Raw genomic sequence first — 17,975 nt, 5'->3', positions numbered from 1 at the left:
GGATGGTGGTGATGTTAACTAACCTTGTACGTGGCTGGTTAGCCGCCCATGTGATATTGGACCCCTCTTCTCCTTAAGCTGCCTTTAAATCAATAATTCACGCTTTCATTATGGGTGCCTTGCCTTAAACGCTCCAGTGAGAATGAGTTGGGAGGGTGCGGAGAGCGATGAGAAAGTGGCAACCCTCTCTTCAGGAATGGAAGATGATCTGGGTGCTATTGAAGAGGGTTTCTTGCTGTCATAAGCAGAAGGTCCAGAACTCAGTTGACCAACAGCGGTGTGATATTAATTGCCAAAGTTACTGTTAAGTTGCACGTCAAATTAATAATGAAATATCGTATCCTGACTGCAGGCAAACTAGCGCACAGTTAATAACTTCCGTTACGATGTACATAAATACGGTGTTAATTACGTGTTATTGGAAATGAATGGTTTCTATTGTGTAACTTAAATATGCATGAGTTTTGAGGCCAGTGGTGACTGCACTGGAAAGTTTTATGAGAATCCTATACGACAGTGTCGTATTTTTTTTATCAAAAGTCAAGACAGCAACTAATGTCCGAAAAATTCCTTGTAATTACTTTTGATGAACATATATGATTTTGTTAACAAATTTTCGGTTTTTGCATTTTAATATTTTATGTTATTATGACACGTTAAAAGTCACACTTCTCTGTATGTATGTCTTATGTATGATTTTCATTTACTCGTCCTATTTGCAAGAAGATATTAATTTAACCTGCCTACGTCTTTAAAGAATAAGTGTTTAAATAATCTTTTTCCTCCAGAAATACATAACGATCTATTGTAATGCACACAATTTGATTTTTTTTACAAACAATTCATCTATCTCCTCTTGCCTACCTCCTCCCTGTCAATACAGAAGTAAAACAGTACAGCGTCTACTGTGGATCGAACAGAACTTACACACTAGGAACTGGGCCCAAATAGGACTCTCTACGAATAGCCATAGGGCTTGGCCGTCTACGAACAAACATTCGGTGCTAGTGGTACATCTCGCAGGCTGCCTAGCTATTTCTCATAGTCAGGCTACAAGCCACGTAATCCATCAAGGTTCCCTCGACAACCCCTCACCACTCTCCTCGTGTTCCTATGGCTTCCGATACTTCCAACACAGATGCACGCTTTCAATTCTCTTCTTGAATTATCTATGCGATGTTCTAAGTTTTGAATTTTTCTGCAGGCGTTGTTGCGTTAGTTTGCTGTTGAAACGCAGAAGAGATCTGTCATTTCGGTGGTTTTATGGACGGCATATGCTCATAAAAAGTTGGAATCTGAAAAAATATATTTTTGTGTGTGAATAACAGCAATTACTTTAAAGAAGAGTGTAAGTGCATGCAGCATATTTAAAATCAGACTAAAATAAAGGACGCAATGGGACACAATAAATATTTTAAAGAATTTCACTCAAGTTATTCAGCAACTAACCAGAAAACAGGAAGAGCCTGGGAAAATACAAGAATGGAAATGAATACTCTAAACCGTAATTCACATATTCATGAAAATATAGTGATATTTTATAAACTAGAAATCATAACAGAAAGTGCTCTGGGTATTGGAACACATTTTTTAAAAAATAAACGGATTTTTTAACTGTAAGAAGCTGTTAATTAACACCAGAATTAAATTTCTGTTTTTGTCATTGCTACATTTTTTCAGCTGTGAATTTACAAGAATACTATCTCGAATATTAAACTCATATCTGTACCTAGCTCTTGCCTTTACATTTCCGATAGGAATTTCGTACGAATTTAACTCGGTCATTCCCAGTCCGTCTAATTTCTATGGCGAAGTGTCCAAATCGTACTTGTATTTCAATTTCCCGTTTTATAGCCAATTATTAGTACTCAATATTAACGTCGCTTTCAATCTACATACCACTTTATTATGAGTTGCATTATCTGACTACATGTTTCAATACGAGTTTATCATTTTCAAGCCAAGAATCTAAGCGTGAAAATAAGGTAAGCGTGCCGAAACGTGTAGCCACGTAGTATAACTCATAATAAAGTGTTGTTGAGTTGTAGGATGTGAGATTTTCACGGCGGTGAGTCTGAATATGGCTGTATTCTGGGTCACTCATCGCCTTGATGATGGAGGCAGCAAGGACGTCTGAAACGTCGGTAAACATCTACTAGACTACATGGCGGAACAACCCACACCATAGCCTTTTTTATCATATATTCTTCTTCTTACATGTAAGATGCATTCTCTTTAACAATCTGTATGTGTTACATTTAGTAGAAATTTTGCTAACATAACTTTTCAGTCTGGCTGTAAATACTGAGCTAGTTTGTTGCTTCATTTTTGTTTGCCAGGCAAAGTTAAAGACCACATGTTTGAATTTAATAAAATTTCACTGCTCTTTTATGTACATACTCTTCATTATTCAGCACTCAGTTATTTATATTAAATTTATCACGTTTTATATTTTGTTTCGAGCGATTGAAATAAATAACCTTCTGTTAAAAATTTGATTCCAGAAAATTATTAAGAGTTATATAACATCGGTAACTGTATATTTATTATTGATTCTGAAAACTAATTAAAGTTAGTTTGTCGGCTGAACCAGCATCCACTCCATCATCATGTTTAACAATAATGAAAACGTTTCACGACAACAAATTAGCGAAAATATAATTAGGAACGTCTTGAGCTTGACTGAACCCAGTAGTTTTCACGTGTTCGGATGTTATTCAACTGAAACATTTTCACACCAAGTCAGCTTGTTAACGTCCCGGGTTGAAGTTTCAGCACACCGTGATTCAACAACATTTCCTGTTGTTTCCACAACGGGCAGGAGATTGTTGCTCGTTATTAGATCAAAATCGTTTGTTTAGTTTCCACTGAAATTAACTCTCTCGTGTGGTTCGAAGTTGGGGACCTGTGTATGCTCCAGACACGCTGTAAACTGCACAGGATTTGCCATCATATACGCGTCAATAGTCGAACGTAATTACCGTTTCCTATTTCTGGGGTTATCTGCACGGTTCTTTTCGAACCATACGCCAAGTACACCAGAGGAAAAACCGAAGTGAACTGCCCACTGTGGGCTCTAGTTGGCCAGACTGATTAATATATTTTTTGGTATCATAATATATCTATCGTAATCTGCGGATATATTGAGTAAGATATTCACTATATACACACATGCATGTGTAAAACTATTTATTTTGCCGACCAATTATACAGGCATTGGTTGTGCATTATTAACCTTCAAAATTTACTTACTTAAAAGCAAACAAAATTTCAGAAATCTTGGCATATGGTAGTAGGAATTATATATGAAAAGCAGAAACAAAACTAAAATGTCATGATAGTTGTTCTTTGAGATAATGTGTGGAAGTAAATATTCTAATTAAACTGAATAACTGTGGTTAAAGAGTCGTCTTCCTTTATAAAAAAGTGATAGTGGAACCACGGTTTCGGAGAATTTGACTTAAATACTTCTATACGGAAAGGAAGTTTATATATTGGCTTTATTCTAAATATTTCCTTCATACATGCTTTAAAATTGAGATAAGTTTGATTAAGACATTGATTATTCAACTTCAATTAGTTACGCTTAAGATGGGTCTGTGGTAGATGAATGTAATGTAAGGTAAGGTAATGTAATGAAATGTAAGGTAAGGTAATGTAATGTAAGGTAAGGTAATGTAATGTTTTATAGGTAATAACAATGCCAAGTAAACAGATTAAGTTTCCACGGTAACAATAATGCTGAGTAAACAGATGAGGTTTCCTAAGTAACATAACAATGAAGTTACACTTTTTCGTTTCCCTTTTTCGTAACACGTTTTCGTAACACATTTTTGCCGAATGACACTGACCCTAAAATATAGATGTATTTACGTCACAATAAACATTAAATTTAAATGCAACTGAAGATGACTCTTCTGGGTTGCTACGCCATATAGTCTAGTGGTATACCAACGTTTCAGAAGTAATTGCTAATTCCATCATCAGGGCAATGTGTAAGCACTTTATCATAACTCTGGTGATAGACTCAGTGTGCACCTTTGCAGCGTCGTTAAACTGCTATAGCCGGAAATCTTTTTATAATACACGTTCCGCAGCGTTGCAAAAGCAACTAAAAATAATGTAATATATATTCTAATTTTGAGTACACGGTTTTCGTAAATTCTGATTGGAATAGATCTCTCAAATGATATAGATTATAATATTAAAATGGATATTGGTCAAATATATTGAGAGGGTGTGGACTGGATTCATCTGACTTAGTATAGATACGGGTTAATGAAAACGGGATTTGATAAAAGAGAGAGAATCTGTTGACGATCTAAGCGACTGTCAGCTTCACAAGAAGGGCTGTTTTCTTCGAGTTAGTTTGTTCGTCATACAATATAAAATGCAAGTTTCGTAAAATTTGTTTTACGCTTTATCAACATCATCATTCTACCGATTACTATTAATATATAATTTCAGGTTATAGTGTATCACTTCCAAGAGTCATTATTCGTTTTGTACTTATTATACTTTCGACCGAAATACGTCTCACTGTCTTTGTGAGCTGTTAAAGAAAACACGAACGGAATACAAAGCTCAGTGAATTGTTTATTGTTAATACAATTTATTCGCAAGCGGTTCTGTCTCTTCCATTATGGAATTAAGAGCCACTGTGTGGCAAGAAATTAGATTCTTAGACGAATCGACACGACGTCTTTCATTCTCGATTTACACAACAGAAATTCGAAGTGTTTTCTGTTCGTGTGCAGATGGTAGTAAAACCCTCGCCTTCCCCTCGGCTGTAATGTCGATTCCCTTTGTTTCTAGACGTAATTCTTTTCGAATTATGTCTTGGCTTCCATATTGATCAGCTTCTGTACGCCTTCCTTTGTTTCTCATAAATCAACTCTTACCCTTCAGATTTGTACGTTAAAAATGCTGTCGAGTTCGCCTGTTTCAATCACATCTTTATATCGTTGTTACAGTACCTCAGATGTGTCGTAGCATTGTCGGTATTGATGAGTTTTTATTATTAATTTATATGAGAACAGGTTTATTATTTTGTGAACCAATTTAGTAAGTTCAAAGTAGGATTTGATGTTTGCACGGCGGTGAGTCTGAAGATGCCTGTCTTCTGGGTTGTTGCGCCATGAAGTCTGGTAGAAAAATTCTTCTACCAGACTACTCAGAAGAAAGCCATCCTTAATAAATTAAATTTGGACGCCCAAATTTAACTGTTAAATAAAAATATAGACATTACCCATTTCATAATAACAAAAAATCTTAATGTTGTAAACACACTGTTTTAATCGTGGATATTTGTAAAATCATCTTTATTTGCATGATTACCTTAAACATTATCAAAATAAATTATTTTCTCGCCAAATAACATTATGAATAATATGACTGGACAATAATATTTAGTGAATAATTAGTTTCTTGGGCATTTATGTGTATAGGAAATTATGAAATTTAAAGGAAAACATTTATTTAAATTGTACATTGTATAATTTGCATTCGAAATTTTTCCCTTGTCAACGATTACGAGATTAACTTCATCCTTCAAAATGCTCGCCGGTAAAATGAAGAGGATTGTGATGAAGAAGTGGAAAACGGAAATTAAAATGACTCTTTTTAACCAGGTATTATACGCCTTGCGAAAGTGTAGTGGAGATATTGTATTTTAATATGTAACATTCAAATCTGCAAATTGCTTTCATGAAGTTTCAGTGCATCCTTCTGACCAGTCATTCGTAAACTATTTAATGGTTGACGTTTCTATAAGGGTAGTCACAATAAAAGAAAACCACGTGTTGAAATTAGCTGAATAACTCTCCATACCATAAAGGTGAAACTGACAGTAAGCCATCAGAGAATTCTGATTTGTTGATCCTAATAGATTTCTGTGTATTTTTTCTCAGATTCACTTCAATTGTATAACAGAGTAGAATTAGTTTTCTTTTCACTCTTGGATAGTCACTTCAGCAAACAGTTGAATCCAATCCTTTCCCAGACTGTAGCAATTTCAAGAAAACAGGAAAGAAAAGAAAAGAAAGAAAAGTGGCTTGACTTCTTTCTTCATGTCTCGTCTGACCAACGGACTTAGCTACTCAACAGAATTACTTGAGTAGCAGAGAGACTGTAGTTGAATTACTGCCTTCTTCCTCCTCGTGCTATCCCACTGACCAAAGAAATGTCCCAGAACACTTAATTTCCCACTCGACTACTTCACCAAGTGCCAAAGATAAAAGAATAGTGAGAGATGACAGCACAGTAGTGCTTCTTCTTATTCCCCTTCTCGTTGTACTGATATAAAGACTCCTTTTGTTTATTTGTTTTGACTTAAAGGACAGTACAAAGTTATAGACGTTTCAAGACTGCTGCCTATTTAAAGTAGTTTCTGTTTATGACGTTCTGATCAATTTCGCTGGACTTGTTTCGTAAAACAATATATAAGAAAGTTAAGGTAAAGTTTTCCCATATGTTTCAGATTATTGTAACATACATGTTTCCATCTCCTGCTAAGAAACCACTCAGCTATCTTTCGCTGAATGATATCTTGGAAGTAAGACTTTCTGTGCCAACTGTGTTTTTTCGTACAGTTGAATTTATCCATAATGACACTATTATGATCATTAACGCTTCGTCATGAAATAGGTACTTCAACCCAAATATCTCTAAAACGAAAGCTGTTCATTACACCAAATCTAAATACCGTTAACTTCAATCCAATACAACTCATTCTGTTACAGTCATATTATTATGCGTTATTAGGACGATGTGCATGAAATTATAGTTAAATGGCTGGATATGTCTATCTGTTTGCATGATAAAATCGATAACCGCTGGATGGATTTCGATTGTATTTAGTTTGGACGTTGTGTCATTGTGGACAACATTCATTCCCACGTAGAGAACGTAATCATTCGAGAAACATAGTAAAAATGTGAATAATATATCGTAAATAGGTTCGTACCTCAAAGAAAAATGTAGGGTGTGAGTATTCGTATATGATTTATGCATGAAATTTGGGGGTTTCACGGCTATCAATATGCTAATAGTGGTCTTCTGGGTTATGACACAGAGTAGGCTTGTAGGCGGCTATTACGCTGGTTATCACCTACATTACTTCATGGATTTATGTGACGCAGGATAGGAATTGGTGTCTAGCGGTTTGTTACGCTGTGCCCCATTTGCTAAACGTAATTTTCATGATCTGTCATCAGCAAGTCTTTTAAGGCGAAGGATCGTAAATCACCACAAATGACTTTTCTTCTGTCAATGCAGATGAGAAGGTAAAACATAGTTGGTCTTAAATCCGAAAGATGTATAAACATTATGGAAGAAATGCAACGTATAAAATTTCCCCCTTGCTAAACCACCAGATAAAGAACGTATACTGCTGTTAAATGGAATTACTGTTTAACGTATTCTAAACATCGGATAGGGAGAAATGTTAGCTTTAGGTTCCGCGCTTATTACACCACGAAAAGGGCTACTGTTTTGGCGAAGCTTGGATGAGCCTCGGTGTCCATCTAGAAGTGAAAACTCCTTATTCTTGAATGGAAATGAACCCTGGTTATGTAGCCTGTCGTTAAAACCGTCGAATGGTTAACACTCCTGTTTGTGTTTGACAAGTCCCAGGTTAAAATCTTGTTGCGGAGGCCGGCCATCCTGACTGAGGGTTCTCGAGGTTTGCCATAATCTCTCAAGGCAAGTGCTGTGATATTACCTTTAATTATGTCACGATAATATCCTTCATTATCCCTTCCAGTTCATTATTCATTAATCATCCCGTCGTTCTGTGCTATATAACCTAGTTATTGACAGCATCGTTTAATAAACCACAAATAAATGTTTCACGTTCTCACGGGGGCGAGAATTAAAATGTTAGCTGCGTAGTCTTGTAGAAATTTAAGGATGTGTTAAAAGGTGTTTGCGGTTTCCATCTTAAGGTAACCTCGATGATGGAAGCAGTAAGGTCCTCTGACGCGTAGGTAAACTCCTCCAAGGTTTCATGACGGAACAACCCAGAAGACAGCCGGGTTAAAAAAATAAATAAATAGGAAGGGAAGTGGTTGATCTGTTCTGCTTCATACAGAGATCGTTACGTGAATATTCATAATGTTTCACAGGTGGGAAAAAGCAAAGAATGATTTTTTTTGGAAAAAATCTGTCGTCAGTAATAAAAGTATTTCTCTGCACTTCTAATCTTACTTTTGTGGACTCAAGAAGGAATAACGAAAAGCATAACGATCCAAACTCGTGTTTCTGCACCTCCAACATAGGTTTTGTGGCTATAAAATCTGTGATCCAATTATTGACATAGGGATAATGCTTTTGAACAGATAATAATGCCACTTTGCAGCGTAAAAGAGAAACCAGAGCAGATTCTTGTTTCAGATTTTGTTTGTACGTTGAGCGAATTCTCACAGCAGGGTAAATATTGATTCAAATATCGTACGAAGGAGAGGGTGAGGTGAGTTAGGATGAGCGAAGGCGTGTTGGGTGGTAACAGAAAGGGACGGTGGCTTAGGAATGTTGAATTCCATTGCTTTCCTCAACCACAGATGCTTTAACATCGGAGTGGCCGATGAAATAAGCTGGTATCGAACAGCATCGCCGTACCGGCACGGGATCCGTATCTTCCTTTCATTGTCCCAGTTCTCTTCACCCTGAGTGCTCGTGGCTACACGAGGGCTTTCTTACCCACTGCCATTCTGTCAGAACCATTTGCAATGTGTAGAGCTGTAACTTTTACTTGCAGACCGTCCAAGGCCTGGACATGTTGCAGACAAACGACCTCGCACACTGAACGCGACACGATGATGACAGGCCGATAATGTGACACCCTAACGTACTGTGCCGTCTTTCACTCAATCGCGAACATTTCGGCACCGAAGATAACTTTGCGGAGTTTTGTAGTACGTATTTATGCACCATAAGTGATATACCTTAACTCCAGTCGTTTTTTTGAACTTCTTTTTGTCATATTTTAAAATAATTTAGGTCTGTTAATGCTCTGATTCAGTTCTCTGGTTACAATAAAACTGAATAGTTTAAAGATTTAGGCGGCTAGCAATTATGGACAGCAGTTACATTAAATCAGTTTCACGACACTAAAAATTATTCTTTCGTCAGAGTCATAAAATAATAATGACCAACTATTTTAAAACGAAACTGATGATTTATGACGTTGCTGTGTACTGACATCAGAAGTTTTGCAAGAACGGGTAAAGAAGGTGTCGTATACAGTCTGAAACCTTCAGCTTCTTATAATTCGTGTCCTCTTACGTTAACGTCGATTACTCATTAAACAGAAAGAGTCTCATCTTGTATAAAAAAACAATTTATCTTTATCTAAATTTAATTTTTTATAAATATGAGTGCACAGTTGTATCTATATTTGTTGTGTATGTATGTTTACGTAAAAGGTTATTAAATGCAACTGACTACCTATGTCTTGTGTTGAACTACGCACTCAGTACCTATATCATCATAAATCATCATCATCAACAACATATCAGAAACATAATTCTGTGTGACAGCAGCGTTAATGTTGAAACCACCGATATTTTTCGTGCACAGAAATTGAACCCACTGAAACATAAAACCAAATATCGCATTATCAAAACTGGATACAAATATAAAACTTGGGTTAGGGAGTGACTGCTCTGTTTCTCTGAATTCGATTTCCGGTAGCAGTTATGGCGCATGCTAGGTGTTTCTGAGACAGTTTAATAGCTATTGTGTGGTCATGTACCACAGTTTGATTAGAGATGCAGTGTATAATCATTAGTTTCATGCAGAGCAATTTGGTTTGTGCACAACGCACTGTTATGTAATATATTTGCGCATAGGACTTAGTAAGTAATAATGGGGCCAGGATACAAGACATTCCTCTCAATTAATTTGGATAACATAGATGCAATAACGTAAGACTGAAGCATAAACTGTAACTAAATTAATTTAAAGAGCATACATAATGGGGCAATGCTAGAACAAATTATTATTTTCAAATAAAAGTCATTTTTAGAGATTGTCTTTGGCCGAATCCGTGATATTTGGTAGGGTATCTTTGATGTGTAATCAGCCCCTCGCAAGGCCATCACCTGCACTGGAAGACGAGGACAGACGTCCATGATGTGAATAGGATTGGAACTCAAAAGCCACGACCCAGACCGTGCGGAGACTGTGAACTTAAAACTTTTAACTAATATAAGACGCTCTAGCCTATAAATTTCAAAGGTAACATAATAGTACTTAAAGGTTCAAGAGGTGTAAATATATTCATCTTTCCAACGGTTTTTCTGACTTTTATGGCTATTTATTTCGCCCACAAATAAATTGTTTTAGGGCTAATTACATTACAGTTACCATACTGCAAAAAGGGAAATAAAAGTTGCATTTGATTTGTTAATTATCCGGGATATTAAAATTCTTTAAATGAAGATTGAACACCACAAAATCAGGTGTGTGTATACAGCCTATATTAAGTATGCCACATTTTAAAGTATTCATGATTTTCCATTATATGATTATTTTGTAGTGGATTCTGGTGACGATACATGAATATATACATAGGCTTCCCTTCCCTTCCGCTTCGTTACTGGGACCGTGGGTTCGAATCCCACTCAAGCCATGGATGTATGTCCGCCTTTCTCTGTGTTGTGCTGTCCTGTGTACAGGTAGAGGCCTTGTGACGGGCCGATCCCTCATCCAAGGAGTCCTACCGAATGTGTATAGATCAAGCCAACGAAAAAAAAAGTTGGAACCCGCAGTGCTCAGGCACTTGAAGAACGGGTCGTTCCCAGTATCCAGTATCCCCAGTATATATATATATATATATATATATATATATATATATATACAGTTACTTACAAACAATAATACATGAACATTAAAATTACATTTGTGCTTCAAATAACATACCTATCGGTTATAACTGAACATTATATACCAAAATTAGACTTTACCTGCACGATTTAATAGCTGCTGGCAAACTGTCAAATAATTTAAGACATTAAAGATTAGACTAGACATTCACACAGGACCTCCTAGTTACGCGTTTATTTTATGGGTGTTGTGTCAATTTAGTGTTACGCTCTTACGTGCCAGGCCAAGGCACATTTATTTATTAGTGTCCACTGTATCAGAATGTATGACAAACACAAAGCGAATAAGATGCTTAATTACGCAATAGTTAGCCGAAAATTTACATAAATCTATTAATTATAATTTAGTACATCAAAATTAGTGCGGTTCTTTACACGTAACAAAACGTAATTAAAGTGACTCTCCTGTTAATTATTTGATGTGCAACGCTAATTACAGTAAAACTGAAATAGAACGATAAACTTTACGGTATATTAAACCACATACACTGTTGGCGTTTCAGATAGACCAGCTTCTATATTCAAACGGCGGTTAGACGCTGAATTAATGATAATTTTAAATATGTGAAAATAAAATATCCCACTGTTAGTTTGTAATGTGATGCAGTTAGAGTCATAAAACGTTATACGACTATAAAACAATTATTAGACAGCCACAATAACGTATTTTTGTTAACATAACTAAACAAAGTGCCAACATGTTACAGGATCGAGAGAGCTATGTTACTTACTAACGAAGAAAGATATCTCAAGGTGTTTTATAGCCAGAGATCCAAAAACTAGAGAATATTCTCGGGCCAAATAATGAGTGTTGCTTAATTTTGCTTAATTTAATCTAGACCAATAGACAGAGATCAAAATATAAAATTAGTGACCTGTTTTATGCCAAATTGTGTTCGTCTCCGTAGTTTTACTCCCCTATCTTCTATGGGAGATCGCCATTAAATTAAAACTTCCACGGCCGAGTGATTGGCACTCCTGCGTCGTATTCCGGAGGTCACAGGTTGAAGGTCCACAGACATGACTGAGGTTCGTTTTTATTTTCCTCAGTCCCTCCAGGCAGATAAGGGGAAAGTTCCTTCAATTAGGTCACATTCGCTTCCTTTCCTATCTTATCCAGTCGTTCGACGCTGTATAGTTTGAACTACTAACTAAACCACCAATAAAATAAAATACAAATACAAATACATTCTTTGTTTGTGTACACCACCATTCGATAAACCTTCTTTTCGCCGTAATTTTAATATCACGTCTTCTTACGACTTTCTCTGTAGCATATTTGTAACAGTTGCAGTAGACACATGTTTCACGAATTACTGTTTTCGAGGTACACTGGCCTGCGGTTAGTATTGGATTGGCACGGTATCTGCACAACACGCGTGGACACGTGATAATGACTGGCCTTTGCGGAATTCTGTGTCGGAAATTTCACGTGAGACGAAAAAAAATTGTACAGTTATTTCATCCACTTAAATATCTAAATTGAAAGTATTGTGCAGTAAATTCTCATGCACAAACATAGAGTGAGGAGGAGTCAATACATAATTATAAATAGATAAGAAATATAAGTAGATAATCCAGTTAAGTTTAATATTCTGGGAACATCATGATTTACGCAAAGGAAACAGCTGTTACAATTAAAAAGGATTACAGCTTATAACAACATTTTCAGACTGATATACTTTTAATTTTTAGCCACTTTGGCAACTAAAGCACACATAAATATACATACGCACATACGAACACACAAATTCACTTGGTTTCTTCAAGTGATATACCATAAATAAGAGGTCGGCAAACTTTTCCTATTAATTAACTATTCATATCTTTGTCGAATGCCGCAGGAAGAATTAATCATTTATTTAAATCCGCATTTTATAAGTTAAAGATTGTAACTGGTATTCACTTCGAAACGAAAGCTGTATTTCTCCATAGAACTGAACTAATAATAATTTCTGAATAAGCCTCTAACGCACTCAGGGATCATTGATCTTTAAATAGTTATGAACAAATTGTCCGGATCGGAGTTTTTTGGGACTGATCAGCTTCGCACGAATGAATGTCGCATAGGACACCATAAAATTCACCCATGGAGTAACATTACGCCTGAAGAAATATATTCATGCACGCAACGTTCAAGGTTATTATTAGGCTTCAGATATTTGAGCTTGCAGCACACTTTAGTAACTGCATTAAGCTATTATCTACCATGGCCCACAGAGGGCACTGATTGCTTTTAAAGATGGCTGTCTTCTGGGCTCTTGCACAGAGTAGTCTGGGATAGTGGTTTTCAACCTGGGGTACGCGTTACCCCGGGGGTACGCGAAGACATATTAAGGGATACGTGAAATTTAAAAAAAAATTATGATAGACACTGAATAATCAGTAATGGAATTTATTTAATTTATTTTAGATGTAGATTATATACTATGTATAACTTAAATTATACACCAACAACTTTGGGGGTACAAAGTTGAAGAGAAATTATATCTGGGGGTACGCGAACAAAAAAGGTTGAATACCACTGGTCTAGGAGACATACTTTCGGCTCGTAAGACCATATACAAGGTTAAGGCGCTGCTAGATGCATCATTTGAAACGGATAATACGAGGTGCGATCGGAAAGTTTCAAGACTAGGGGGTGCGGCCTACATTCATAGTGAATCAGTGTGCCAGCCGGCATCATCGAATTAGCATTTGTTTCTTAGTTACGGGCGTTTTGGTAGTGCATTACACCGACCCTCCTGCGATTTCGGAATGGCGTGTGCATCAAATTTTGCTAAAGACTCGCCTAAACGGCTACGGAAACCTATGAAATGCTAAAGCCAGCATTTGGGGAGTCCGCAATGGGTCGTGCACAAACTTTTGTGTGGCATTCACGTTTTAAAAATGGCCGAACCTCTGTTCGTGATGACGAGCGTTCTGGACGACCATCTTCGAGCACAACGCCCGAAAATGTTACGAAGATTCGGCAGGCCATTCACGAAGATCGACGTCGTACCATCAACGACTTGTGCGACATTGTTGGGATAGGCTATGGGACCTGTCAGCTGATTCTAAAGGAAGAACTCCACATGCGACGCATCATGACAACGCGCCAGCGCACACCGCCCTCAAAGTTCGGCAGTTTTTGGCCTCAAACACCATGGCCGTCATCCCGCACCCTCCTTATTCGCCGTGTGACTTCTTCCTCTTCCCAAAGATGAAAATTCAGCTAACGGGAAGGAGATTTGAGACGATAGAAGAGATTCAGGCAGAATCGCAGATGGTGCTTGACAGGCTGACAAATAAAGATTTCCAGGGATGCTTCCAGGCTTGGCAGCGGCGCTGGGATCGTTGTGTTCACTCCCAGGGGAACTACTTCGAAGGTGATGGATGAATTTAATACCTGAGATAAGTGTACGGGTTTTTATAGGCGCAGTCTATAAACTTTCCGATCGCACCTCGTATGTATACCACCACATCACGCTGAAATCGTCCACATAGAACTGAGAGCAGATGTTACCACGTTATGCTAGATCTCTTGCTCTTGCACGTCTCTGACACAGCTGGAATAGAAATCTTAGTCCGGTGACAGTTTTGGAATAGGTCAGATTCACTCAGATAAAGAAAGAATTTGGTAGGGACATCTTCCGCCACATACTACATACGGTTCAACCTAAAGCCTTGACTAGTTTATTATCGAGATCATTACAAACGACGATAATTTTATGATAAGACAAATAAGAAATAGTTGGTGACTTATACACATAAAATGATAATCAAAAATCACTTAAAATACACGAATGATTCCGTCTGCTTCTAGGATTCACAAGTAGTCATTTTCCTTCGGGTCTTTGTACTTTTTTCTGTACGCATTTTGTCCTCTCCGAGGCCTGTTAAAAATTTCCTGTTTTTCACCCCAATAATAAGCGGTGGAATAAAGAAATTATGCAATTTCTTGCTGTCTTTCATCTCACCTTTTGTTTCTTATTCCACATATTTTTCTTTGTTTATGTGAGGAACCAAGTTTAACACCCAAACAGATTAATTAGTGTTTATGACGCTTTGATGTTTTAATTTTCAGGCGCTGGCGATGTGTCTACGAAAGATTCGGAACTATATCATACCAAACTATAACATATACAGCAAAATAAAATTTAGCTCTGTACACAAAGCCAGGAACATGTTTTTACATAGGATTTTTAAGGCTGAGAATCGAACATTAATTTCAGATTTTTGAATTTGTTTCAAAATATAATAGATTTCATAACCTTGTTTGTAGTTTGGAAGTTTTTGGACATCCCTGACGTGGGAGAAGCCACATTGACACTTCCCGGCCATATAAACGCTGAAGTATGTGGTTACATCAGCGTGCCATGAAATGCGCATTGGGATTGCTAGCAACAGTTTCTGTCTTTCATCGCATTGGAAACTACAGATACAAGTTGAGTCCCTCCTCTTCCTAGCTGCTCACTTCTGTTCTAGTCTGGAGTTGCGACCAACACGAGGAAGAGAAATAGGAGGAATTAGATGTGCAGTGAGCCAGGGATTCCCCGGGGTGGTGGTGATGCGGTAGAGGGCCCTAGAGGGCAGGGAGAGGGAGACAAGACAACAGAAAATGGGCTCCACATCAGCCTCATATACGAAGGATTACCTATGGTCGTGGGCTTGCAACACAAAAAAACCCTGCGTAAAGTATTACTCTAAAAGAAATTACTGTCACGCCAACCAGCCATGTTGGTCTTATTCTTTCAAGAATAGCGCGCTCTGCTCCTTGGTTTGTCTTTCAATTTGCCATTATTTGTTCTCTGTGCAGTGAAGCGAAATAGTAGACCAGAATACTGTCACAATGCAGCGTTACATAGCCATCGGCAGTTCTTCCATGTGGTCTATCTGTTCAGAACTTCAAATTTGTTTCAAATTAATTGTAAGTATACAGTCACACAATTCATTTTTCTAACACCTACCCCAAATTAAATGGTATAGACCAGAGGTTCCCAAACTTTTATACCTTGCGCCCCCCATAAAACATTTCATAAATTTCACTCCCCCCTTCCAGAACAAGTGCAATCAAACAGATTTGACATAAAATTTAGCTATGAGTATATATTTCTTTTATAATTTAGTATATATTATTCAAAGCATTTAATTTAAAAAACTGTAATAAAATATATGCTTCACACCTGGATTAGTGGGATGGATGTGGTTGCTTCTGTGAACATAACTTATCATACCGAGGTTGGAGTTTTAAAATGGCCGCCCTAAGGTCGTTTTCCAGGTTCATCGTAGGACGATAATTTGTTTTGATGGCTGCCACTGCTGAACTGCCTTAACCAAGCGAAGAATGTTAAAAAATTTTCTCCATATCTCGTTAAAAATTTGTTTTCATACAAACAACACCCCCCCCCCCCAGAAAACCACTCGCGGCCATCCAGGGGGGGGCGCCCCACACTTTGGGAACCTCTGGTATAGACACATTAACAGACATGTTGCTGTAACAGAATTACTAGGGTGTAACATCGTGTCGTAGCATTTATCCCGCCCACTGTAAAATCTATTCCTACATTTGTAATACGAAAAATTAGACGACACTGTAATTATGTAAATATTAAAGAAACCTTGCTGCAAGTTCCAAATTAATGCATACTTTCAGATAATTTCCGATGATAATAATATTCTGATCAATAGTCTATATTTTTTATAATACTACTTGAACGACGTCACAAGTGTGCTGATGTTGTCACTGAACTTACTGTCAAAGTAGCTGTGACTGAAACTAACGCAAATAAAAATTCTGTTTGTTCGTTGTCATAAAATCAGCATTTTGATTTTAATTAGGTAATAACTTAAACAAAATAAACTACACTTTTGTTTACAATGATCGACCCGTTAATTGTACGTAGATACTCTCTGGTTAATCTGGAAATCAAAATATTTTATAGCCACGTTCTCGTTGATATTTCGAGATTTGAGGTTTTTACAGCAGTGAAAATATCGATATTGGTCTTCTGGGTAGTAATGTCATGGCGACTTTAAGATTATCAACGTTTCGGAATTTATTGGCTTATTATTTATACTGGATCACCTCTCCACGACCAAAGTGTAAATCAAAATTAAGACTTTTATAATGTGTATCTGTTCTTTCAGTTAGGACTTTGAAACACCTTAAACTCAACTCTAACTTCGAGCCACGTGAAAATTGCAGAGAACTTTATATTTTACGGACACACGAGGAAATATTTCGGTAATATGAAAATTAAGAGAACAGTATACGTCAAACTTTTTAATTAAAAATATCTTACCGAGGTTATACCCGCTCACTTCAGTCATCAGATTCACAGACGCTTGACAGGGCTGCCCCCAACTCCACTTCGCTTACGTAGGCGTCGTGTTAAGATGTCTGAGAAAGGGGGACTTCGTGCAAAGATTCTTTACATCCATAATGACGAAGTGGAGTGGGGCCAAGTCGCTGTTTGTCTAAAGTTGCTTTCTAAACTCAGGATAGAATCAGACTTCAGGATGAAGATGAGGAACAGTTTGTTATTAATCTTTGCCTATCATTAACAGTCTTTGACTGATGGACCCTTTCACCAACTTCTGATACAAGTTTTACTATTGACATATGATCGTTAAGAGGTTGGGTTCGGAGCTTTAAGGAAATAGGTTATGTAACCAGATCACGTGGTACAGTGTCTCAGTACCAAGGTGGGGAAATCACAGTGGCAGCTTCTCTCTACCGTCTCTGCTTTGTGCCCATACTAAAAGATTAGGACCTTAAGCTAGGTAGAAACGCTGGATTATGTTCAGACGCCAACAGATTCGAAAAGATGTTCAGTTTACGTACTGTAAAAGGACATCTTGATTGGAGAAACTTCTCGAACTAGAATCGAGTAAATTACTTTGAATCCTCCCAATTTCCGAAACCTTTAACAGCTTAAATGTCGGTCCATTGCCAATGTAAAGACTACGTGTTGCCATACAGGCGTTGCACAGGACACCACAACTGAATATTTACAAGAGTCAATCAGGTTACATTAGAATAAATATAACTACTCAAGCAGGTCCACCCATGCATCAATCAACGAGACGTTACAACTAACTCTACATAAC

General features: G+C 37.2%; 1 protein-coding gene across 4 annotated transcripts in view; it reads left to right on the top strand.

Annotated features, from left to right (window-relative positions):
- The window catches only part of LOC110827981 (E3 ubiquitin-protein ligase sina-like), a 635,101-nt gene extending 618,520 nt beyond the window's left edge, over nucleotides 1-16,581 (top strand). For 2 of the 4 annotated variants that reach the window (XR_015536944.1, XR_015536941.1), the window contains one exon: nucleotides 8,756-9,097. The gene's annotated coding sequence lies outside the window, so the exon portion shown is untranslated. Of the gene's footprint in view, nucleotides 1-2,048; nucleotides 2,214-8,755; nucleotides 9,098-15,350 lie in introns of those variants that run through there. The other 2 variants (XR_015536943.1, XR_015536942.1) reach the window with 2 other exon arrangements.
- The last annotated feature ends 1,394 nt before the right edge of the window (nucleotides 16,582-17,975 follow it).

Source organism: Zootermopsis nevadensis, unplaced genomic scaffold (genome assembly GCF_977971745.1).
Source record: "Zootermopsis nevadensis isolate Lab colony 2312 unplaced genomic scaffold, Znev_1.0 Znev_ptg000024l, whole genome shotgun sequence".
Classification (NCBI taxonomy): domain Eukaryota; kingdom Metazoa; phylum Arthropoda; class Insecta; order Blattodea; family Termopsidae; genus Zootermopsis; species Zootermopsis nevadensis.
This window is presented reverse-complemented; position numbering and strand designations above follow the sequence as displayed.